Source organism: Periplaneta americana, chromosome 4, assembly GCF_040183065.1.
Source record: "Periplaneta americana isolate PAMFEO1 chromosome 4, P.americana_PAMFEO1_priV1, whole genome shotgun sequence".
Taxonomy (NCBI): Eukaryota; Metazoa; Arthropoda; class Insecta; order Blattodea; family Blattidae; genus Periplaneta; species Periplaneta americana.
The window spans coordinates 99,011,830-99,030,416 of NC_091120.1; the positions used below are offsets into that span (position 1 = coordinate 99,011,830).

General features: G+C 35.5%; 1 protein-coding gene across 2 annotated transcripts in view; it reads right to left on the reverse strand.

The window, feature by feature from the left end:
• The window catches only part of LOC138698084 (uncharacterized), a 385,041-nt gene that overhangs the window by 218,418 nt on the left and 148,036 nt on the right, over positions 1-18,587 (reverse strand). The gene's annotated exons all lie outside the window — the stretch shown is intronic.

Sequence of the window (18,587 nt, forward strand, 5' to 3'; positions counted from 1 at the left end):
ATATTAGGACTCAAGTCATATGGTCGGAATGACGCAAGGTCACCACTTGACACAAAACCGACCAAACACAAGACAAAGACACACAATCGGTTTGTAATGGATTCAGATTCTGGATATACTATCACTTCAACCATATCCGACATATCCGAGAATATATATATATATATATATATATATATATATATATATATATATATAATTATATATACAATTTTTGTAATATTGTTACTACTGTATTAAAATACCTTACGAACTCTACAATGAATGGACATAATGTATAAAATTGGCTTTCCTTTCCTATTTTGTTCTCCTCAGTAAAGTCAAGTGAAGATTTGTTCATTTCCTAAGTTCCGAAATCTATAGTATTAATCAATGCTTTCTCTCTTGTTTATGGATTATCAAGTCTTATAATAAAAACACACATAACCATAGTTACAATGATCGTTGTCGTAATCATCACCAGCAGTTATTTCACCATCAAGAATATCCTCATCATTAACACCATCATTAATACCATCATCATCAACAACGCTTCTATTAGAACCATCAATTTCGTCACTACTACTATAATGAACACTGTTTCTTTTACAGCTGTCAATGTCGTCACTATTATCATTATCAATACCATTATCAACAGTAATTACAATCAACAACTTCTCTGTTATCATTACCAACACCGTCCCTATTACCATCATCATTAACACTCTCTATTAGCATCATTAACCCCGTCTCTAATACCTTAAACAACGCCGTCACTATTACCATTATCAACAGTTAACACCATTATCAATTGTTACTTCCATTACCATCAGTCATGCTATCATTAACAGCGTATTTATTACCATTATCAACACCGTCACCATTACCACCAACATTGTCTCTGTTACCATCATCACAACCATCACTATTGCCATCATCAACACACTGTTACCATTAACATCATTACTATTACCATCATCAACACCGTCGCTGTTACCATTATCAACACCGTCACTATTACCATTATCAACACCATTCTTATTATCATAACCAACGCTGTCACTATTACCATTATCAACAGTCATCACAAATATCAATTGTTATTTCCATTATCATCAGTCATACTATCATTAACGGCATCTTTACTGCCATTATCAACACCGTCACTATTATCATCAACATCGTCCCTGTTACCATCATCACAACCTTCACTATTACAATCATCAACACACTATAAACACAGTCACTATTACCATCATAACACCGTCGCTGTTACCATTATCAACACCGTCACTACTACCATCAACACCGTCATTATTACCATTATCAATACCGTCACTATTGCCATCATCAAATCTATCACTATTACCAAAATCAAATCCGCCACTATTACCATCATCAACACCGTCACTAATACCTTATCAACACCGTCACCATTATTACATTATCAATACCGTCACTATTACCATTATCAATACTGTCATTATTACCATTATCAACACCGTCACTATTACCATGATCAAATCCGTCACTATTACCATCATGAACACCGTCAATAATAGCATTATCAATACCGTTACTATTACATTATCAATACCGTTACTATTACATTATCAATACCGTCGCTATTACCATTATCAACACCGTTATTATTACCATTATCAACACCGTCACGATTACCATTATCAATGTCACTATTACCATCATAATCGTCTTTGTTACAATAATCATTAGCATCATCACTATTATCGTCATCATCGGCATCACTGCTCTAAGTTATAACAATCAAGAACACCATCACTATTCCCACCATTAAAATAATCATAATCTTCATCAGTCATAATAATCAACAAAATCAATATTACCATCATAATAAAAATTATCAGTTACTATAATCTTCACTATCACAATTACCATCACAATCATTGTTACTAACATCATTACTACTGCTAGCGTCACCATCAGCATTGACCTCAACACCACTATTACTTTCATCATCGCTATTACGGTATTACCATTACTATTACCGCAGTACTATTACATTATCACCACCACCATCATCATCATCACCATCGCCTCCCACCATTTTCAACAAATTGAGTACAGTACATTGCAATGAGCAGATCGAAAATGTTTAACGTTCATTGTCACCTCTCATTAAGTTAATAAAACAACTCATGTACTCAACTTCACAATCAATCACACGAATAATATGCACACTGCTCTGTAAATTTATAATGTTTAATTGACGTGACTATTTGGCCACGATGTGTACGTTCCCAGGTTTATGTAACGGCAGAATTGAACTCGTTAAAGATTCTATGCTCGCGGAACAAATTGCAGCCAAATCGTATCTACGATGCGTGACCGAATAGAAACTCGTCTTGATTCCATAAAACAAAAGACGAAGCATCTATGCGTATCGGAGCTATAAACATGATTCTGGCGTTAAGTCGGTCGACAGATGTGGCCAATTGCGATTGTAAAATCAGCGTTGTTCCACAAAAAATAAGATCTGAGGGTCGTTTTTGTGGAAAATACATGCGTACTATGGGCAATTCATATGGGCTTATCCGCACAAAATCCGTGTAAATTATACAGACTGTAGGAAACTAACAAGTAGTTCTTACTCTAGTTCAGTACACGTTTTCATTATACCTAGTACTGGCAAGTGGATTTTGGCATTTGATCTGTTTGTCAGTCTGTTTATCCAAGAAGAAATAAAAATTCTTTGCCATGACGAATGCAGAAGAGAATCCAGTCCCAAGATTCGTGCTGCAAAGTAATGTAGGTCTATTATTTTTATAAGATGGTTTGTTTATTTGTTTGTTCGTTCGTCAGTGTCATTCATTATCATTATCATTATTAGTATCAATCATTCATTAGATTTAACACTATTAGAAATAAATTTAAAAGTCATGTTGAAGTTAGAGTTCCGATAAGTTGAACAATATATGATAAGAAAAATTATATTACAATTTCAGTCAACAACTTATCAGATTAGTACAAAAACAAGTTTTGTTACAATGAACACTTTATAATTTATTCTTGGTTATATTCACGAGTATTTTCGATTTTACAAGAAATCATCATCAGGTGGAAGCAATAAATTAGACAAATTGAACACAAGTGAAATATAAAATACAAAATGCATCATCATCAATGGCACGACAGCCCTTCACGGGCCCTGGCCTTCTTCAGAAGTTTTCGCCATTCCTCTCTATCCAATGCCAAACTTCTCCAATTTCTAACACCCAGTCTTGATGTCATCCATCACACAGTCTTCCCATCTCAATCTCTGTCTCCCAACCTTCCTTCTTTCCATCGGAATAAATTTAAAAACTCTCTTCGCAACCCTATCATTTTGCATTCTCACAACATGCCCGGCCCAATCCAATCTTCTTATTTTTTATGAATTTAACAATGTCCGGCTCATTAAATAATCTGTACAGTTCGAAATTATATCTTCTTCTCCATGCTCCGTTTTCTCTAACTGGTCCAAAGATTTGCCTAAGAATCTTTCTTTCAAAATGTACCTACATAATAATGTCGCATCTGACTTCGACAATGGACAAGTCTCAGATGCGTAAGATAGTACAGACCTTATCAGAGTTTTATACATCATAATTTTTGTATTCCTACATATAATTTGAGATTTCATATGTCTTCTAAGACCATAAAAGCATCTATTGGCAGATAATATTCGTTTTTCTAATTTCAGAACTAACATTATTTTTGTTATTAATTTCAGAGCCAAGATAGATAAAACTATGGACAGTTTCAAATTTAAAAGAGCCTATTTCCAGGTAGGGAGGTCCATTTATATTAGCTCTCGTGACTGGCATATACTTCGTTTTTTCTTCATTAATTTGTAAATGCATCTTTCTTGCTGCCTTTTCCAGCTTATTAAAAGCCTCTTTCATTGCTGCCTGACTTCTCCCTATGGCATCTAAGTCGTCAGCGTAAGCCAGCACCTGAATCGACTTATAGAAAATAGTTCCCCTAGTATTAATACGTGAATCCCTCATGACTTTCTCCAGTGCTATATTAAAAAGGAGACAAGCTAGTGAATCTCCTTGTCGGACGCCATAACTAGTAGAAACAGGGTTAGACATGTTTTGAATTTTGACTATGAACTTGGTATTTGTCATCGTAGCTTTCACAAGAGAGATCAATTTTTTAGGGATCCTCAATTCCTCCATTGAAGCATAGAGTCTTTCTCTATTTATGGTGTCATAGGCTGCTCGAAAATCAACAAAAAGATGAATAAGATGTTAATGAACAAAACAGTATAGGAACATTATCATAGGTCAAAATATTACAACAACGTTAAAAGTCAATGATAACGTGCATTCAGGATGCATATATATCTTTTGGATTGTTAATAATTACAAGAATATAAACGTAAGATATGTGTATGCAGAAAGTTCAAATTTAATGCTGCCATATTTTGATGGTGGTAGAAAACTGAAGTTCTATGGAATGTTTTGTCACTCTAGTCGATGAGGTGATTAAGACATAATGTTGAAGATGGAGCGGAGTTAGATGCTGCAGTCAACTATTAGAAATGCTTATACTGAGTAACTTTGTAACTTTTTTATATGAGGCGTTTAGTTACAAAATTAGGTACATCACTAAACATAATTTTTCAGTATGAAGGAAAAACGTTTGCAAGGAACCAAGGATTTGCAACCAATACTATTCTTTCATCATACAAATCCGTGTGATGTATCTGGCTGTGGAGCATAACAGTGCTACACTCTTCAACCAGGAGGTCAACCGTGAAAGGAATGTGCTTACTATTGCGTTATCTATTGGAACGAAGTAGATAGATAATATTACCGTTATAACGTCAGTTTAAAAACCATGCGCTCACCTACTTATGTTATTTCCTGTATGGAGGGATTAAAAGACCGGGAGATTAACAGTGATCTAATTTTGTAACTAGGGTAGTGTAAATATGTGTGTATCAATGTTATCATTTGTACTGTGAGAGCTAGCCAATACAGATACGAATACCCACGTGTGTGACCTTATGACATCTTATGACATCAACATTCATTCACAGCATTACCCCGCTTCGTCTCATTCCCTAGAGACTTTCTCGTGGTTGGAGTAAAGTAGCAGTTGTAGAATAATATGGAGATATGAAATATAACATTAACTCATTTTCGGGGGAAAAAATGATTTATCTGATTTTGCAACTACACGCCTCATATATTTATGGTTACTTATTTATGTCTATTTATTTTAGTGTCGCTGATACGATTATGTAACAATAATGGGGACATTGCTGGCATAAGACTAGAGTGGAAGAACTAAATACGGGAAAATATGCTCCAGATTTTCTGTTCACTAGAAGCATCACAGGGTCTGTTACCCGGAATCAAAGTCGAAAGACTTTAGATTCGTTTACAGAAAGGAACTTTGTGAGTAGTGTTAAGTATTTTATAGTGAATGGCAGGTCAGGCGGTTCTAAATACATACATTTGCTCAAAACGTTGCGCATTTAGCAGGCTTTACATACAATGGACAAATACGTCTAATTATTATTTTTCAGGACAGGGATTTCTTTTTCCAGTAATGATAGGCTTTCATATAAGACATCAACCGCGAATATTTAGAACAGTATTTCATAAAAGTGTAGGAAAGGACATGTATCACTCATCAGTCAGTTCAACTTGAATTCAAACCTATTTCATAGTTCGTGCTGGCATCTGAACACTGGGAAAAATAAGAAAAGGAATAAAATAGCATGTACAGTATATCGAAAAATCTCTAACGTCGTATTTGGGTTTATAAAACGTAGCTAGCGAACTGCTGCACGCAATAGAATGAAATTTTTGTATAGATAAGTCATGAGCTTATCTGCCATTTTTATCCGAATGTCACGAAATAATTTCAGTGTGGCGGCGACAGGCATTTCTCATTATGCAATAAAAAGAAGGGGAGAACAGAGAAATAATGGGAATGACATTCATTTGTGACATTTTTGCGCGAAGCACTTGTCACTAATCTATCTCCTTATGAACCCTTACTTAAATTACACTGATAGTTAGTGGCATGTAGCTCCACTATTTCCTCGTAAAACCTCACCTAACCTTATCACATCACTGACAGTGGGGCGACACTGAACATGGCACAACATAATAATAACAGTTGAGCAACTAACATTGTTTTATTAAAGAAGGCCATGATCGCACGCATCGGAAAAGTTGCTCATCCGAGAAACGTGGACGGATTTACCGAGAGCCGATGCGTGCGATACGATGTAGTGAACGCGGTTACATAACAATTACAGCAAAGATTGTCTTTTTCCGATCCGTGCGATTCGTCCGATGAGTGCGATAGGATGTAGTGAACGCTTACCTTAACAGTTTTCCGATCACAGTGTCAAACGGTATCTAACATTGTCACTGACAGTGAGGCTACTTGTTACTAAACATCAAACCTTACCTAACATTGTCACTGACAGTGGGGCTACTTGTTACAAAATATCAAACGCTACCTAACATTGTCACTGATAATGGGGCTACTTGTTACTAAACATCAAATCCTACCTAACATTGTCACTGATAGTGGGACTATTTGTTACTAAACATCAAACCTTACCTACCATTGTCACTGAGAGTGACGCAACTTGTTACTGAACATCAAACCCTACCTAACATTGTCCCTGATAATGGGGCTACTTGTTACTAAACATCAAACCCTACCTAACATTATCACTGATAGTGGAGCTACTTGTTACTAAATATCAAACCCTACCTAACATTGTCACTGATAGTGGGGCTACTTATCAAACCTTACCTAACATTGTCACTGATAGTGGGGCTACTTGTTACTAAACATCAAACCCTACCTAACATTGTCCCTGATAATTGGGGCTACTTGTTACTAAACATCAAACTATACCTAACATTGTCACTGATAGTGGGGCTACTTGTTACTAAATATCAAACCCTACCTAACATTGTCACTGATAGTGGGGCTACTTATCAAACCTTACCTAACATTGTCACTGATAGTGGGGCTACTTGTTACTAAACATCAAACCCTACCTAACATTATCACTGATAGTGGGGCTACTTGTTACTAAACATCAAACCCTACCTAACATTGTCACTGATAGTGGGGCTACTTGTTACTAAACATCAAACCCTACCTAACATTGTCACTGATAGTGGTGCTACTTGTTACTAAACATCAAACCCTACCTAACATTGTCACTGATAGTGGGGCTACTTATTACAAAACATCAAACCATACCTAACATTGTCACTGATAGTGGGGCTACTTGTTACTAAATATCAAACCCTACCTAACATTGTCACTGATAGTGGTGCTACTTGTTACTAAACATCAAACCCTACCTAACATTGTCACTGATAGTGGGGCTACTTATTACAAAACATCAAACCATACCTAACATTGTCACTGATAGTGGGGCTACTTATTACAAAACATCAAACCATACCTAACATTGTCACTGATAGTGGGGCTACTTGTTACTAAACATCAAAACTTACCTAACATTGTCACTAGTAGTGGGGCTACTTATTACTAAACATCAAACCCTACCTAACATTGTCACTGATAGTGGGGTTACTTGTTACTAAACATCAAACCCTATCTAACATTGTCACTGATAGTGGGGCTACTTGTTACTAAATATCAAACCCTACCTAACATTGTCACTGATAGTGGGGCTACTTGTTACTAAATATCAAACCCTACCTAACATTGTCACTGACAGTGAGACTACTTGTCACTAATCCATCTCCTCGTTAAACCTTACCTAACTTTATCACTAACAATGGGGCTGTTTTTCAGCAACATGTCTGCTCATCAAATCCTGACACTAATCTATCTCTTCATATCCCAGTTCACCTTATCATTAATAGTGAGGCTACTTGTCACTAACCTAACTCAGCAAACCCTACCTAACCTTGACACTGACAGTGCGGCTACTTGTCACTAATCTACCTCACAAACACTACCTAAGCTTATCACTGGTAGTGGGCTACTTTTCATTAAGCTAACTCATCAAACCCTTCCTAACCTTGTCACTGACAGTGGGACTACTATTAATCTAAATCTACATCAAACCCTACCTAAGTTTATCGCTAATAGTTAGACAACTTGTCACTAAACTAAATTCTCAAACCATACCTAACCTTGTCATTGACAATGGGACTACTTGTCATTAACCTAACTCGCAGAATGTCCCATTATGCACAACTGTCATTATCCTTAGGGCTTTCTTCAGCAAAACTAAAGTATGTCTAACTTCAGATGAGTTACCTCAGAATATTAATTTATATTTAATTGTACAATGAAAGTATGCAATTTTAAAGTAGATATGTTCATATCGGCAGCAGAAGATAAGGATCTTAATGTATAACAGACAGAGCCCAATTTAGGAGCAATATATTCTATATGGTTTTTCATTTGAAATGACTTTCCAGTTTCAAGCTAAGAAACTTCGGTTTAATTTATTTTTTTTAATTAAGCGCTATTATGTGAAATATATTTGATTGCACTTGTTTTATAAGCATTAAATGCTACTGTATATTATGTGCATTAAACCGATCAAGTGCTACTGTATATTATGTACATTAAACCAATCATTCATTAGATTTAACACTATTATAAATATTTATACTGAGTAACTTTGTAACTTTTTTATATATTTATGTCTACTTTTTATTTTCTATTCGATAAATAAGATATAAACCAACTTAAGGTTCCATCTTCAATTACACAAAACTTTAATTTGTTTATCAATATATAACAATGTTCACAGTCAAATTCTTTAGCTAAGTCCTTAAATATTCCTCCAATATCTAATTTCACATTTAAAGAATTCAGTACTTCATCTATCAACTCTAAAACCTGCAATATCTTGATTTATGTTTCTAAATCAAAAATGCTTTAAAACAAATATATTAGTCGATTCCAAATAACACATTGCACATAACTTTCTCAAACTAAGTTTAAGTTTTGTATTGTGTGTTAACTACTTGAATATCAAAATTTAGTCATTCCAAAGCCCTTAATGTTAGTGTCTGCTATATAAAAGAAATGCTTCCGATGAGTTGAGAGTTTCAGTGCCTTCCAGTGGTATATTACGTCAGTTGTGACTCAAGATATGGTCATTGAAAAATGAGTATACAGCAGTCTGATGTGATGACGCAATTTGTTGCATAGATTATGTAAATAACTGCAAATATTAACTTCGGAATTTCACTTCTAACGAAAACAACTTCATGGCAGTATGCGATCTATGGTAATAATTAGAGACAGGCAAAATAAGAAATTTAATATTATAAACACTCCTGCTAGAAGTATGGGAACAAGAATTTGACAATTCACGATGCAAAGAATGCAATTAACACCAAAAGTTTTTTATATTTCATAATATTTTGGAAAACTTTTCAAATTTTATAAAATTCTTATTATTTTTATTCTTCATATTTTGCGCGATTATTCCTCCTCCATTAATGTTTCTATAGAGTCTTTCAATAAGAGTGTCACACTTTTAAAATGAGATAAATTGTATAAACGAAAGAGGTTTACGTATGGAAGAGAACGTCAGTTAAATGGACGCCGCGGCTTCGTTGGGTTGTGCGTATACGGGTCTTTCAATTTTCAATAACAGACAAACATAAACCAGGATCAATTTCACGAATAACGCACTTGATATTGTTCCTTAGGTCATTAACTGTGTCTGGCTTGTTGGTATAAACCCATTATTTAACATAACCCCATAAGAAATAATCCAGCGGCGTTGCGAAATGATGAAGCCTCTGTCTGAACTTCTTCCTCAAAAGGTCGGCTCAAATCTTGAATTCATTAACTGTTTGGTGTTCTTCCGTTGTTTTTCCCCAACTGTAGGCCTAATATTCATATCGGTGGACTCCGTGCAATAAAACTCTACCGATGGAGACGGTTAGAGTGAGGAGATGGAAAATAAAGGAAAGAGACAGACATATTCTGAACGTGCGCATTACTGAAACATAACCCATTCAAATATAGTATCCGTTAAATAGCGAAGTATAAGGATTAATGTAAACGGTATAATGTATTTGGAATAGACAGTACCTCCGAAGTCGTCCCTCACTAACAGTTCAAGCAGTAGGGACATGGTAGATGGAAAATGCTGGGACTCATCTCATATTTTATATCCTCAGTTTCCCAGAAAGGACTTTGCCGACAGACCTTCTACTGCCTCTACTAATTGGTTGTCTTCCTTACTGTGACAGAAATCTTGCCGCCTGTTAATAACCAATCACAACCCGCGTTTAGAAAAATTGACAGGCTCCTTTCATATCCACGTGAAGGAAGAGTTGCCACATATTTTCCGAATTCAAAGAATTCCGTCAGTTAGCACGAGAATATCATTGAATGTGGCAACTGTGAGCATGGAAATGGGACGGGGAGGAATGGTCAGAGGTGTTTGTGTATGAAGTCGTAAATGTGTCGAGTGTGTGTTCAAAGGAGCCACCGAACTGCACACTATGATAGTAAATAAAGTTATACCATCTCTATATAACCAATTTCACCGACGGAGTTTAACCGCGCAGTTGATACAGCGTCGTTATTTTATAACAAATTTAAGAAATACATGGTGAATGGAAGAAAAGTTCGGAACAGAAAGAAGGTACCAGATGATAGGCAACATTAAGATATATGGATCGTATGCGGAGACTAAGAGAAGACGAAAAATAGAATAGGTTGGAGAATGCTGGATTTGCAGTGAAAGACGCCCTTGGGCAGAATACTATAAATGCATTAAGAAATGTAGTAGCGAGCGTAGAAGGTAATTAGAAGTTCTTCAGCAGATTAATTTCCAGCGTTATTTAATTTACAAAATTTCAGAACTTGCTCTACACGTTGGTTGAGGAAATTCGAATGTCACTCTCTCGTGAACAAAGAGTGAATTCATCAAAACCAGAATAATATTTCCTTGTACAATTCTAGGAAATATTTAACAACTTCAGGTTCTCCTTTATTACAAGCAATGACTCATTAGAAGTCAGAGAAATAAGCATTATGCACGATGGCAGACGCCACTTAGAAACACGACTCTGTGATCGGAAGACCTGTTATAATGCATTTATTCATAAAATTCTTGACTTATCGTCTGTCTCGTCATCTTGTTTCCAAATTAAACAATATAAAATGGCAAATGTATATAGAAAAAACGACACAACGAAATCATACATTTCTGATATGAGCGACAACGCAATTAATAGTTATTTACGTCGCAAGACCGTTATGTAGAACTTAATATTAGTTATCCATGTGAGCATGTTGAGTTCTTATAACGGTCGTGTATTGTACAACGTTTTATGGTATTTTGAATCGTATATCTTAAGAGAAAATAAACTAATGATTTATTATATTTTGCATGTTGGAACAGAAATTATTAAGAATTTGTAAATAAAATAAGAATTGAGAAACGTCTTAATCAGTTACTATGATAGGGAAAACGTCATAATCGGTTAATATGGTAGAAAAATAAAACAGAAGTGCTTACTACAAATGGTTTGTCTGAGATTAATTTGTAGAAAAGGATTGAAATTCCTAACGAAATACTGCAGAACGAGCAAGCCAAAGAGCTATACCAGGAAAATCACAAGATCGATATTATAAGGAGCTGTCACTATTTAATGAATGGCGAAAAAAAGAAGGCGGTGAGTGAGATGTTAACTGAAAAGGTTGTGTAGCCCGTTAAGTGTAAAATAAAAGGTGCTAGCCCGTTAAGTTGTTCTTTACGTACATAGCTGCACCTCTGTGTTAATTATTTTATTAATCCCTGCTGCTTTGCACTCTATTGCCTAAGGGACATTTAGTAAATATGTTGACGCTTAAATAATTGACAATAATTTGCAAGTTGTGCTACAGGAATATGATTATTATACTAATATAAATCTGTGCTCATTAGGACCTAAACGTACTAATTGTAAACAGTAAGAAAAACCATAATTCTGATGGAAAAATATATTCTGATTTTCTGGAATTATAACCACAAATGTTCACCAATTTTGTAATTATCTGTAAGTAACATGAATTAACATAAGCAAAATTATTTGATTATATTACACTGAAAGGAGTTGTAAAAAATAAAAGAAAGGACAAAACAAAAAATTCTCTACGGAGATTTGAAGCATGCTATGGATGCAGCCCAAATCAGTGCCTTGTATTATGGAGTTAACTAAAGCGCCACACGGAGGTTTACGGTAGTGAATTGCGCGCTCACTCGAAGGGACTTAGAAAATTTTCTCTGCTCAAGAGACGGCCACTTTCATTTTGACCAAGTGTACAGCACATGTTGAAATTTAGTATTTTTATATAGATATTTAAAAATAAAGTTTTGAAATACGTGCAATGTTTATTTTTACTACTGAATACGGTAATGTACATTAATCAGTTCATAATTATTGCAATACAGTAATCCATAATAGAGTAAAAAATACTAAAAGTTTTCGTAACCTTATGACAATTTTAAATGGTGGTCATGTGAATCATGTGACGTATAAAGCAGTGTAGCCAACGACGCAAATATGAAGACGAAGTAATGCTCGATGATTTGAGTGTAAGAATATTTCGCTTGCGTTTCGCGGAATCCATTGTGCAACAGCAGCGCTTAGCTGCAATAGCTATGATACTAAACCCGAATGAATTTTTGCGCGCTGTAGGAACAGAGAAGTTCACACTTTCCTATTTAGACTCATCCAACACCCCTTCGAAACGGACGAGTTCAAGTGGTAAATTTAAAGATAATATCGTCTCTGCGAATTGTTTGCAAGGTCCAAGTGACAGCTTACCGATGGTACCCGATATAACCCAGGGACATAACAGGTTTTTTAGTTAATGTTTTTATGCGTGAACAATGTAAAGAGTAAACACGATATGCGGAATGTGCAATCCATGAAAAAAAACTAATATCTTCGTCCGAGACTTACCTTACGCATGAATGACTATTTTTTTGGCCTAGCCAAAAGTGCCGTTGTTTTGGTATTGCCGGTTATTTGGGGCCGGATACGAGGGATTTAACTGTACCTATAATACTTCCTTCACAATTCACATTATTGCAACATCAAGAATAAGAATTTGTTATATTCTACGATGAGTAAGCTCTTTTATTTGAGGTGACCATGTCCTTTGAATTACCTAGAAAATTATTCTCTTTCCAATAATTTTAGACTACTAGTGTATAGGTCTCGCAAGCAGGGAATACCGACGGAAGGAATGCGAATGAAACATTGCGATAAGAAATAACGGGCGACAGGAAAGGTCACGAGATAACTTGAATGATATTCAAGAGTACAGTCGGAAGAGAAATGACATCGATAGAATCAGTCTTGCGTTGTGATAGTTACATTACGACTTTAGTTTGTTCCATTGCATGTGAATACTGTACGTGTCTTGTATCGCACGGTATTACTATTTCATTCGTAAACACATGTTGCGCGTTTAATTAGCTTCGAATTTTTCTCTTGCTACGTTCTTTATTTCCACAGCGATGTCCTCATTTGTTCATCTTTTTGGAAGAGACGGTACTTCCATCGGCCCGCACCTCTCTCCCCTCGGCGTGCCTTCATACACATGTCAAAACAGACAGCAACGCCACCATTGCTTTTCGGTAATCGTTCCTCGCGCGAGCTATACCTTCGTTCTATAATGGCCTGGGACAAGGAACAGTTATCTTATATATATAACATGTCTGCCTTTCAAGCCGATATTTTTCCTGTTGTACAGCAACTTCAAGATAAGGGATTATTGGTGCTCTCTCCCCTCCGCAAGAAGAAAGCGTGGGGACGTGCTTAGTCACAAGGGCAACTTGACACCTGTCGGTCTGGAGTTGCATAGGTAGTCAGCCGAGTCAGGTCAGAGGCGCATGGGCGTGACGACAGGTGTCACACTGTCTACCGCTTGGCTGCATTTTACTATGTTCGTTAAAGTAACCGTTGCAAAATAATAACAATGTCGCAAACGTGAAGTACGCCACCACGAATCTCGTTCACACTTCATGCTGCAAGTGACACTCGATATGTAGTACTGTATCATTCCAACAGTTACAACGACATTTTACACAAGAAACCAGTTAGAAATCTGAGCAAAGAATTAACTTTGTTTCTTTATATACATTCATTTATAGTTTTCTGCCCAAGGGCAGGTTTTTAATTGCAAACCCAGCATTCACCAATCTTCCCTATTTTCCGCCAACCTTTGGTCTCCACATGAGATCCATATATTTGAATGTTGTCTATTATCTGATATCTTCTTCTACCCCAAACTTTTCTCCCGTTCAGTATTCCTTCTAGTGCATCCTTCAGTATAACTTCGCACGAAAACATGACGACCTTCCCTCATACCCTTCACCAGTTAACTGCAGGCACGCGCAAGGGATAAACCCTTAGCCGAGTTGCCAATTCTTGAAGTCATTGTGATTTGCGAACGTTTTTCAAACTGTGTTCCGTGAAACCGCGATTTTCAGAAGGACTATATTATCTTTGTAAATATACCTTAATTTATAATTACTAAAACAAAATTGGTATAAAAATGAACAAACTTATTTTAAAAACACTTTATATTTATATTTTCACTAACATGTTTTGCCTAAATAAACAAAAAAATGTAGACTTCTATAATAAGTGTTAAATTCTCATGTTATTGAAGTTCCAGAATTTTGTATTTAATTAAGAATGTTGCGCTGGTAAAATTTTCTGAAACTGTGATCATTGAATATTTATAGAATGTATAGTACAAAAGAGTAAAGTTAGATTTTATCTACTTCGCCTTGGGTGATAATTTCCACGAACGCATAAAATCTGTTTACTCTAGTGTGCTATACAATATTTTATTCATTACTGGTATGTAAATTTAATTTTAAATTGTAGGGCTTTTCTTTGTAATGTGTTGGCGAAGAAGTTCATATACATTCATTTTACTATTGCTAATATGTTGGTTGTCATGTAGTGAGTGATTTAAAAACATTTAATTCACTGCTGTAAGTTAGAAAACTTTTAAGCACTGCTGTGAATAATGTTATTATCAGGGAAAGGATTTATATGTAAATACATATTTACTTATAAAGCTAATATAATTTATATTTTGCATTATCTTTATGTTTCACAATGTGTAGGGTTGAAAAATCCTACTTTTATTTTCCATATTTTTCCATATTTTAGAGTTTAGTACATATTTTCGTTAATTTCCATATATTTTCCATATTTCATATAAAACAGTCCATATTATATTAGGTTTAACAATAAAACAAAACAAAATTCCATTAACTTTTAAAAATACATTTCAACAATAGAGATTTAAACACATGTTCAGTAATCCCTTTAACATCAGAGTTATTTGAAAATTAGCAGTCCTATCAACAATGGGAAAGTAAGTTACAAAACTGTATTAATTTAATTTAAAATTTTTAACAGACTTCAGTTGTGCAGCTCAACAGTTAAATGCCAGTCAGAGTACACATAGGTTCAGTTTTGTAAATCATACTATAAAGACGGTAAATATGCCAAAAGTACGTCATTCAGTCAATTTAAAATCAAAACTAACAAGTTACATTTCAGAATTTAAAGAAGATGGTTTATCAACTGACAATAAAATATTATTTTGTAATTTGTGTCAGTGTGCAGTATCATCTACACAAAAGTTCCTGGTGCAACAACACATTACAACTAGTAAACATCAGGCCAACAAACAACTAAATTCCAAGCAGAGACAATTGTTTTTAACACAACCAACAACATCGAATGTAAGATCTGAGTTTAACATCGACCTGTGCCGTTCTCTCATCTCTGCTGATATTCCTCTGTACAAACTAAAGAATAAGGTCTTCAGGGAATTCCTTGAAAAATATACTCAACATACAATCCCGGATGAGTCAACACTTAGGAAGACGTATGCTCCATCCATCTACGATGAGACAATACAGAAGATAAGAGATGAAATTAAAGATAGTTCAATTTGGGTTTCCATTGATGAGACTCCCGACAAAGAAGGTAGACTTGTTGGTAATGTAGTTATCGGTTTGTTAAGTGAACAATATTCTGAACGAATTCTTTTACATTGTGATGTTCTAGAAAAGTGCAATAACAAAACTATAGTTAAACTGTTCAACGAAGCTATGGGTATCCTGTGGCCAAAGGGTATTATGTACGATAATGTGTTATTCTTTATTAGCGATGCTGCCCCTTATATGGTCAAAGCTGGACAAGCATTATCTGTTGTATATCCTAAATTGACTCATTTTACTTGTGTGGCGCATGCATTTCATCGTGTGGCAGAAGTGGTCAGAGACAATTTCCCTAAAGTAGATTTGTTGATTTCATCAGTGAAAAAAGTATTTCTCAAAGCTCCCAGTAGAGTTAACGTGTTGAAAGAAATGTACCCTGAAATTCCATTGCCACCAAAGCCAATTTTAACTAGATGGGGTACATGGCTAGAAGCAGTTGAATATTATGCCGAACATATAGACTCTATTAACAATGTTCTCCTTGCATTGGACTCTGAAGATGCAGTCTCAATTGATACTGCGAAAACAGTTACCTGTGACATAAGTGTGAAGAATGACTTAGCTCACATTCAGCATACATTTTCATGCATCATAAAAACGCTCAAAAGTCTCCAAAATAGGCACCTTTCACTATCTGAAAGTTTTGAAATTATAAATAGTACTGTGGAACAACTGAATCGTGGTAGAGGTAAAGTTGCAGATGCAGTAAGAGCTAAGGTGGACACTGTACTTTCAAAAAACCCTGGATATGAAGAACTACAAAAGGTTGTTGCTGTGATGAGTGGTGAATCAACAGTGAAGATTAACTTGGACTTATCCCCAGCAGACATTGTGAAATTGAATTATGTACCAGTTACTTCTTGTGACGTCGAACGCTCTTTTAGTCAGTATAAATCTATCCTCAGAGACAATAGAAGAAGATTCACTTTTCAGCACTTGAAAGAAATGTTTGTAACCTATTGTTATGGTAACAGACAATAAAAATTGTGTTTTGTTGAAACTACATTGGAAGATAAGGTACGTCCATTATATTTTTTGTTTAGTTTGATTAAAATGTACCAATATTTAACGTACATAGTCATTTTTTTATAATTTTAAGTCCATATTTAATTCCATATTTTGGTAAAAATCCATATTTAATTCCATATTTTGGTAAAAATAACTACATATATATTTACATATTTCATATATTTTTAGTCCATATAAATCCGTTCCCTGGTTATTATTTAGGTTGCTAAGGACGGTGTTGCTGTTGGCGATATCTCTTTCGCGTACTGTTCACATACTGTTCGGCGAAGTAAATCACGTATAAAATCGTCTATCTTACCGAATTCTGTTTTCATTTGTTTATTTTCTCTTTAGTTGGTGAACCGTAATTCTTAATTTCTATGCCCATATATCCAACTCCGCCGGTTGCGTCCGATGTTAAGTGATTAAGATTTATACTTATTAAACTGCCTGAACTTTCGATTACTTTATGGATAGAATTTCTAACGTTAGACACAATTTTAACACTTTGTTTTCTTAGCTACGCTCCTCTGCAAATAAGATACTCTGTTTTCTTCGACGGTGTTATTTGTTGTTCTTGTCGTGATGGTCCTAGATCTTCAGGTGTATCAGGAGGCCTGGCTGCGGATCATCTCCAACACTCATTAATCATGGCCGGAATAAATTAGACATATTGAAGCGCACAACGGTATAAAACAACACGTCGACAAAGACACTGAGAACGGGTGAAACCCAACAGGTATAATAGAGGCAATGACTACTAGATTTGGCAATGCTGAGATCTATTGTATTTCTGCCACGCGGCTAGGGGTTGAGTAGAGGATGGGGGTTTATGAGGGATTACCAATTCCAAGAAGAGAGGCCGTCATGTTGCCGAGCCAAGTACATAATACATAATTTTCGTGTTCATTGCGTACTATATTTTGTCACTGACTTAATTTTTTTTATCTATACTAGTTTTTTTTTTTAAGATGGGACATGACAGTTAAGCGGCCGAGCTTGGAACTACGTGCCATGTTGCCAATATGGACTATGATGAAAGGTAGCAATAATGTCGTTAAGATGGCTGACGTTAAAACATTCATTGGCAATTGACGTGAAAGTAAGAAAACAATACAAAAATCGGCAGAGAGTCAAAGATGAAACGTACCAATGCTAACATTGTGTGCACAATAAATGTCGCCAAGAGAGCTATTAAGCACCCGCCACGAGCGAACTGTAAGTTTGGCAACTCAACCGTTGTTACCATAGCAACAGGCATACCACGCTATGTGACATTCAGTTGTTTTTCCGATCGCAACGCTCCTGTCATGTCCCATCTTTCAAAAAAACAAGTACCGTATAGTCCTTAACTACTACTCTTGCAGAGCAATTCGCAGTGACTTGTGTCGTGGGTATGGTTCTTTCCTCTAATCCTAAGTGTAAGAATGTTTCTGTCTGTGACAATAATTGGTTCTCAGAAAAAGTACCGTAGCGATGCGTCTGCAATTACTTTCATTATCCGCGGTCTCTATCTCGACATAAAGCCTCTCACTTTACCCATTCGCTTTTCTTATAC